The following is a 9,217-nucleotide window of genomic DNA, read 5'->3' as shown; positions in this document are numbered from 1 at the left end:
TGTAACTATGAAAATGTAAGCAAGGCATATACTTAAAACCTTAGTCGCACAGAGAAGCAAAACGTAGGATGTGCTGGTCATATGGAGGCATAAGTTAAACTATACATTAATCACTATTAGCCCTAGACTAGGAGGCACCTGTGCATCATATATTTTAAAGAATGTAATCTTAGAGGATGTAATAAACAATAAAATAAGAAACTAATAAAGTCCTCCAGCCCCCTGCTAAATGTTACATGCTACCCAAGATGATTATCTCTAACTTGTATAAAAGCCACCAGGTAAATCACTATGGGAGGGCAGATTTGAGACCGACCCTGTCTCCTCTCTACCAGCTTAAGTAAAACCTCCCTTTCCTTCACAGCTGCCTTCAGTGTGCCTGTACACTAAGCTGTGCCAAATAACAAAGCCCGATTTTGGTGGTCTCACCTTCAAAATAATAAGTGAAGACATTGAATTAGTAATTTCAAATCTCCCCACAAAGAAAAGCATAGACCTAGTGACTTCAAGAGTGAATTCTACCAAATATCTCAAGAATTACCACCAACCTGCCACAAATTTTTTCCTGAATATATAAAGAGGAAACACTTGTTAAATCATTCTATGAGGCCAGTATTACTCTGTAACAAAACTAGGCAAAACATCACAACTAAGGAAATAGGAATCTAGATGCAAAAATTTGCAATAAAATACTAACCAAGTAAATCCAGAAACATATAAAAAGAGTATATACCACAACCAAGTGGGTTTTATCCCAGAAATTCAAGTTTGATTTAACCTCCCAAAATCAAAAATGTAATTCTTCATATTGAAAGAATAAAGGGAAAAAATCACAATCATTTCAATAGAGATGCAGAAAACTTTTGGCAACATCCAATAATTTAACAATAGAAGGGAAGGAAACTTCCACAACCTGATAAAGACATATATGAAAAGAAAAGCTAATATCTGTTAGAAAAATGTTAGAAAACATTATTTTATGTGAGTTTGAAGAGCAAATGATTCATTTTCAAAGGAGCATCTAAATTGCACGTGGAAAGGAGTACCCACAGGACAAAGATCAGAGGAAGGTTATGTGGGGTAAATGCAGAAACTTAAAGTAAAAAACATTTGATTGGTTACTGAACGGAGAAACTTAAAATAAAAGTAATTGATTGGTTACAATGTAATTGTTTCTTTTTAGGAACTTGGTGATCTAATGGTTGGGTGTGACCCCTAGTGGTCATACAGCTTCCTTATACTTGACTTTTTATCAGGTCAACCAAGTGGCTGAAGACTGAATGTTTGAATGTTTCCTCCTGAGACTGGGAAGAAGCCAAGGAAGTTCAATCTCACTACTTCTATTTCACTTTGCATTGAGGGGTTAGCCAGGAAAACCAGGCAAACAAAAATATAAAAGAAAATAAGAGCACCCAGATTAAAAACAAGAGTGAAAGTCTCTCCATTCAGAGATGGCATGAGCTTGCATACAGACCTTTCCTATTTTGTTCTCAAAATTTAATGGTTTGCATTTTTATATTTTGAGTTTTAATTCATTTGAATTTTGTTATTTTAGGATATGAGGTAGTGTTGTGAATTTATTATTTTCAAAGATATAGTCTATTTTGCCAGTCATATACACTGAGTTATCCACCACTTCACGTAGATAATATAATGGCATTACAAACTAAAAATTAAACATAAGAAAAAAGAATTTAATTCTCCCTGATGAAAAAAAGAAGAGAACCTCCCCTCCCCATTTTCTTACAGCTTTTACTTCAGAAAGCTTACAGTTTAAAATTCTCAGGTGGCTAAGCGGGCAGAGTTCTTACCTGTCATGCTGGAGACCTGGGTTCAATTCCCGATGCCTGCTTTTGTAAAAAAAAAAAAAAAAAGAAAATCTTTCTCTTCCTTTTTCAGGTGTATGCAAATTTTTTAAAAAGCTACAGGAGCCTCTTGCCAGTTTTGCAACCCAAGAAGGACTTGGAAGCCTCTTTGAAATGTAAACATCTAGGAAGATAGCATGCCCATCTCCCAATCACAGAAGTTCTTGACTTTAGGTGCCTGGATCCAACCAGTGATTAATGCTTGTCATGGAGACATGAGAAATGTTATTATTCCTTTGGATAAAGGCAGTTCACTAGCACATATGATCACCTTTATTAACATATGAATTTAGGATGGACTTTATTAACAAATACTTCTGTCAAGTCTCCTTTTTAAGGACTAATTATCATTTATCTTGAGAATATGTATGTAATAGGTCTTATTTACCAGATAAATAAAAAGGTGAGATTTCTTTTTAAAAGGTGAGATTTCTTTTTTGCCCTTCTTATTTTTTCAAGCCCCCAATATGTGAATAAATTGTTGATGCCTGATTAACATCGCAATTTCTTTCTGGCAAAATGAGAACTTTGGGATATAAAAAAGATCTGCAAAGTTTCCTAACATAAAAACACCCTTAAAAAATAAAATGTTCTATAGCGATGTCTGTTATGTAAAATGCACAGTAATAGGAATTTCTTGTGAAAGAGCAAGGAGTGGACACTGAAACCCAAGTCTTTCATATTACTTTATACCCAGGAAGCTGGAAAAAAGGCTGTTCCTTAAAAGAGATAAACTAATCACTAAGGTCTCCTCTGTAAGTTCTCTAAAGTCTATGAGGCTTACAAAAGCCTGCTAGACATTAAAAGAAGAGAACAGTCAAGTCATGGAGGCCAACAAGGCAGGAAAATTGATCTTATTTCATTTATGTAAATAAAATAAAATGGCTTCCTGTATTGGGTGTTGCCGGGAGAAGATTCCTTTCTGAGAAGACAAAAACAATTGACAAAACAATTGACATGTAAGGGTTTTCTGAGAAAACAGAACACACCCCACAGGGTTGCTAAAATGCAATACCTGGTGATAAAATTTGTTTCCCTTCTGTAGAGACAACTTATCAGAATGGACAAGCACACCATACTAATGGATATCAGCTCCCCATTTTGTGAGACCCCTCTATGGGAAATGGAAACAATGTCAGCCCAGCGAACATTTCCTCATTTGCTTCAGTGTTCACCCTGTGTGAGTATGGGATTTCCATCCTCCCAGTGGAGCTCCCATCTACTTTCTGTATGGGAGGCTGCCCAATTCATGAATTGCTTAATAAAGTTGTGAAATACTAAACTGCATGAAATGGTTTACTTTGAACACATGTAGGCAGGTAATTCCCAATATCTAGGGGAAGGCAAAGAAGCCATAAGTCTGAGAACTGGAGGCAGACCTGTAATCACTTCTTACAGTTGTTTACAAATGTAAGCCTAAGGCAAGATAGTAAACTCTATCCCTGAGTAAGTCAGACACAAATACTCAGGACACCCCAATTCGGAAGGGATATGTCATTATCCAAACTAAAGTTTCAGGTTTTACATGCTTCTGATGACTCAGACTCACTGATACTGCCTGGGGGATACTTTGTCTCATTCTCCAAACGGTAGTAAGATTGTGCTCGCTTTAAAGCAAATAGCCCTGTCCAGTGAAAGGCAATTTATTAAGTACCATGTCAACTCAGAAGAGAAAGCACATCAGGGTGAAAGACAGTCCCAGGGTCACTACCAAAACCATTTTTCATTTTGAATCTGCCTATTTTCAGAGAAGTCTATTTAAAGATGACCAAGAGGGCCCTGGTGATCAAGGTATTTTACCCTGTTCCACCTTTATAGTTTTACCAGGGTTATAGTAATTGACAGGTAGAACATCATTTATTTACTTGCCTTGCTACTGAAAGTCCTTTTTTTCTTTTATTGAAGATGAAGTTCTGAACGGTAGCTGACTGCAAGTACTTTCAGAGACACATCAGAGTAAAACAATGTAACTGACAAGGGAATTTGTTTGTTTTTGTGGCAGGTAGCATTTTTTTTAAAGAATAACTAAAATTATGTCTAACACTTCACCGTATTCTAATGTCATGCAGATCAGTTTCAGAACACATCATGGAGAGTGAGAACATTACCAAATATCTAGGAATTTTGCGTAATCTTTAAATATTTATATTAATAACATTTTATCCACACCCGTTTAGCCAATAGAAGGTTAGAAAATCCCTTTTAATTTGACAATACTTCCCATGCAACTCATGACATATCAAATGAATCTATTTCTAGCACCTTTCTTTTTATAAAGTGAACGAACAAATTCTTTGTGATTTTCCAGGACTACTGTGGAAAATCCCAGAGAGAGTTTGAAATAAAAAGATACCCTTTTGGGTTTGATTCCAAGAAGACAAAAATTACAATAGGTTGAACAGGAGGTTTGAACATTTGGCTATATAATATAGGATCATAGGCCACTGAGAAGTAGTTAAATACCTACTTAACCAAAGTAACACAGAAGATTTTTAAATTTAGGAGGTAGCATGATTGAAAAAAAGGGGAAAAAATAATTCTTTTGACATTAAGGAGACATTCTCTTAAACAATAAAAGATAAGGCCAATATAAATATGGATGAGGATATTATACTGATATGACATAGAATCTTTTTCTCCTAGGCAGATGTGCCAGTTTGAAAGGATTTATGTACCCTAGAAAAGCCATGTTTCAATCCTAATCAATCTTGTGGGAGCAATTGTTTCTTCTAATCCCCATTTAGTACTACAGGGTAGAAACTTGATAAGGTTATCTCCACAAAGATGTGACTCACCCAACTGTGGGCATTAACTTTTAATAGAGGGAGATGTGACTCCACCCATTCCGGGTGGGTCTTGATTACTTTCCCAGAATCCTTTAAAAAAGGAAACATTTTGGAAAAGGCTTAAGATTCTGAGAGAGCAGAGCCCACCAAACCAGCAACATTTGGGATCTTTGGAGTTGAAGGAGAACGCCCGTGGGGGAGCTTCATGAAGCAAGAGGCCTGGATAGGAAGCTTGCAGATGCCGCCATGTTTGCCATGTGCCTTTCCAGTTGAGAAAAGAACCCTGAACTTTATTGACCTTTCTTGAGTGAAGGTAACCTCATGGTGCCTTAATTTTGACATTTTTATAGACTTGCTTTAATTTGAACATTTCCACTGCCTTAGAACTGTAAACTAGCAACTTATTAAATTCTCCCCTGTAAAAGTCATTCCAGCTCTGGTATATTGCATTCCTGCAGCTAGCAAACCAGAACAGTAGATAAGTCAGAGCGTTAAGAAAAAATTGTACAACTTCTCATTAAGTGTAGGTCAAAAATCCCAAGAAAATTTCATCATTTTAATGGAGAGAAAACCAAATTCTAGTTTTATATGACTATACTGTTTGATATGAAAGCTCTTAAAAAATCTTATAAATAAGCCTATCAATTCTTAGTCTGCATTGGCCATGACAAATGAAATTCATTTCCACAAACCTTTTATAGCTTCCTATAATATCATTTCCTATTTCTTATTCTGCAACACCCCAAATTATTTGAATTATTCAAAATAAAAAATTACTTTTTTTCCTTAACAATAAAACTTCCTCATACCCTTATCACTTAAGTTCACAAAAAGACCCAGGAAATGATCTTCGGGCTGACATCCTACAAAATCCACTAACTCCTGAGAGAAAGTTTGATAGAATGTCACCAAGATGAAGTCTGACCGAAAAGGTTGTTTCATTTAACTTCAGTCTCTGCTTGAGTTGTGCTTATATCCAGGAAAATAAAGCAAGCAAATATCTGTAAGAAGCTGTTGAAACCTACAGCTGCTACAGCCATTGCCCCATCACTCCACAGTGAACCCAATGTGCTGGTTTGAAACTATTGTGTACCCCAGAAAAGCCAAGTTTTGATCCCGATCCAGTTTTATGGGGCCATACCTAATGCTTAGGGTGGTAAACTTTGATTGGATTGTTTCCATGGAGATACGAGACACCCAGTTATGGGTGTGATCTTTTGGTTACTTCCATAGAGATGTGACACACCCAATTGTGGGTGTGGCCTTTTGATTAGATGGAGATGTGATACCACCCACTCAAGGTGGGTCTTAAGTAGTTTACTAGATCCTTTAAAGGGGGAAACGTTTTCGAGAAACCTCAGATGCAGATGCTTGGAGACCAGTTGCTTCAGAGCCAGTAGAGACATGGATGTTTAGAGATGCTTGGAGTGTCGACAGGGAAAGCAGATGCCTAGACATGGGCAGAGCCCAGCAGATGTCACCATATGCCTTCCCATGAGATACTAAGCAAGCCAGAACCCAGAGTTGTTTATTTTGAACATTTTTTTTTTTTTGGCCTCAGAACTGTAAACTTGTAACATAATGCATTCCCTTCATAAAAGCCATTCATTTCTTGTATGTTGCATTCTAGTAACTTTAGCAAACCAAAACATCCATCTTGATGTTGGCCATAAGTGCCTGTCATGCCACAATTGGGAAAATCCCCTTCCTGAAGCATATATACTAAGCCCTCAACCCTGACCTTTCTTTATGTTTGCTCAAAGTAATAGCCAATTCCCCACCTCTGGGAAGGATTTAGATGCCATTTTCTGAACAAGTGATGGATGTAAAAGTATGTTCTAGCATGACCAAGGACTGCAATTTATCAGAACCAATGACAAAACCCATTTGCATCAGCCACCTGCATGCACATCCCCCAACTTCCTATAAAAGAATGACGCTCACCTCCATTTGGAGGGAAGGTGCCTTTTGGACACAAGTCCACCCTTCTCCGTTCTTTGGCCAAAGAACAAAGCTCAGCTTTGCTTCACCAAATATGATTCATTTATATTGGTGCAAGTGACACCAATAGAATGGCCCAAAAAGTTTGGTAACAAGAAAATTGTGCAATTTGATTAAACACAAATTAGCATTTTTCATTATTTTAGATATCTAGGAGATATAAAATGTTTGTACATTTGATCAGCACACCTGTATAAACTTAGGAAGGAAACACCAAGTAGAATAAAATTGTATGCTTGCATTGTACTTAACTTTAATAATTCAGAAGACAGAGCTGTTTTTATTTAACTAGCAATCTTAAACTAGTCCTGTTTGCCAAGGATTTACCTAGATGATGTGCACTTGAATTTTTAAAATATTTAGATTTAATTCTGATATTCTCTTACATTGGAAGTATAAGTATTTATATTTATAAGCACTTATTTATCTTTAAGCAGTGTGAATAGAGCTCTTTTAAGAATTTTTGTTTTTTTTTAACTTAGTATTACTATCTGGGGGTAGAAAATATCCATAAAACAAACTGAAAGTCACAAATAGAGAGTGTCTAGCTTCAACTAAAACAATTTTCAGCCATGATTGAGAAACACATAAAAACACAGAAACAGAGAAATGCAAAATTCACTAGTTTATATAGAAGAGCTACTTTTTTTCTCCTTGCTCCATGTTAGTATATTTGTTCTTCTCAGGTGGGAAAAGTTGAGATTATTCATTTAATATGAGAGATAAAGGTTTCCCAGCATAATTTGTGGAAGAGACTTTTAAGATATTCTTTGCCCTGACATGTGACCTTACAGAAATTTTGCCTTAGCTCTCAGGCACATTTTACTCTCAGATTTATTGTGGAAAGAGGAATCTTATAGGTCCCTTTCCGAGTCTGTCAACCAGTTTCTGCCACACAGAACGTAGCATCTGAGGTTCCAATGAACATGTGCATATGCTTGATACAGGTCAAGTAACCCTAGATCGCATGTACCCAAAAGAATGCTAAATTCTGTTATGAATATTTGCTCGTCTTATTTCAGGGATATCTTGAATTATAGTTTTGTTTTTTTTTTTTTTTTTTTAAAGGAAAGACAGAGAGAAGGAAGGAAGGAAGGAAGAAAGGGAAACATCTTTAAACATTTTCTTGTTTTATTGTATTTTGTTTCTTTGTTTTTGTTACATGGGCTGGGGCCGGGAATCGAACCGAGGTCCTCCGGCATAGCAGGCAAGCACTTTGCCCGCTGAGCCACCGCGGCCCGCCCTTGAATTATAGTTCTTAATTCAGTTCATGTCCAAGGTTTACATTCCGCTCTAGCAAATAGCTAGGTTCCCTAGAAAGCTTAATCTCACTGGCCACTTAGTATGTCCATCTACCCAATTTATTCTACCCTTTCCCTCCCTATTATTTATTTATTTTTTATCCTATATTTTTACTCACCTGTCCATACCTTGGATAAAAGGAGCAACAGACACAAGGTTTTCTCAATCCCATAGTCATATTGAAAAGTTTTATCTTTTTGCAATCGTCTTTAAGAATCAAGACTACTGGACACAGCTCAGCAGCTCCAGGTGCTTCCCTCCAGCCACTCCAATACACCACAAATTAAAAAGAGATATCTATATAATGTAGTGTGTAATGAATAGCCTCCAGAATAATCTCTTGACTCTGTTTGAAATCTTTCAGCCACTGAAACCTTATTTTGTTTCATTTCTCTCTTCCCTCTTTTGGTTAAGAAGGCTTTCTCAGTTCCTTGATGCTGGGTCCTGGCTCAACCCAGGATTTCTGTCCCATGTTGCCAGGGAGGTTTACACCACTAGGAGTCATGTCCTACCTGGGGGGAGGGCAGTGAGTTCACCTGCTGAGTTGGCTTAGAGAGAGAGGCCACATCTGAGCAACAAAAGAGATTCTCTACGGGTGACTCAGGCCTAATTTTAAGTAAGCTTAGTCTATCCTTTGCAGGAATAAGTTTCATAGGGGTGAGCCACAAAATTGAAGGCTCGGCCTATTGATTTTGTTGTCCCCCTCTGCTGGTGAGAATATCAGAAATCCTCCAAATGGGAAGTTGAATATCCCCTCCTTTCTTCATTGTCCCCAAGGGGACCTTGCAAATACTTCTTTATTCACTGCCCAAATTACTCTCCGACACTATGAAATTTTAAGTGAAGCTATTGTGGAGGCAGATTGCCCTCTGGTAGCCTCCAAGCACCAGTGTTTTATCCCCTTCCACCCCCTTTTTGTCTTACAAGGCATCTCTGAAGTGCACAATTTTATTCCTCTAAAGTTTCTCAAAGTGGCCACTACAAAGGCAAATTGTCCTTTGACAAATCCACACAGGAACAGAAAGTCACAGGTAGCAGGCAGATGGTGTGAGTGTAGGTGAGAGGCAGGGGAAGGAGAGGGAGATTTATGCTTGATTGGACAAAGTGTCTCCCAGGCCCTGGGCCTTTCGTCTCAGTCAGTGGATACCACTCTGACCTCAGCAGAATCCCTCAGGGAGTGGACATTCCCAACAGGTGTCTGGAACTGAGCACAGTCAGCATAATAAGTAGGAAAGGCGGTTCATTACACAGGAGAGAGAGGAC

This window comes from Tamandua tetradactyla, chromosome 20, assembly GCF_023851605.1.
Source record: "Tamandua tetradactyla isolate mTamTet1 chromosome 20, mTamTet1.pri, whole genome shotgun sequence".
Taxonomy (NCBI): Eukaryota; Metazoa; Chordata; class Mammalia; order Pilosa; family Myrmecophagidae; genus Tamandua; species Tamandua tetradactyla.
Note: the sequence above shows the minus strand (reverse complement) of the source record.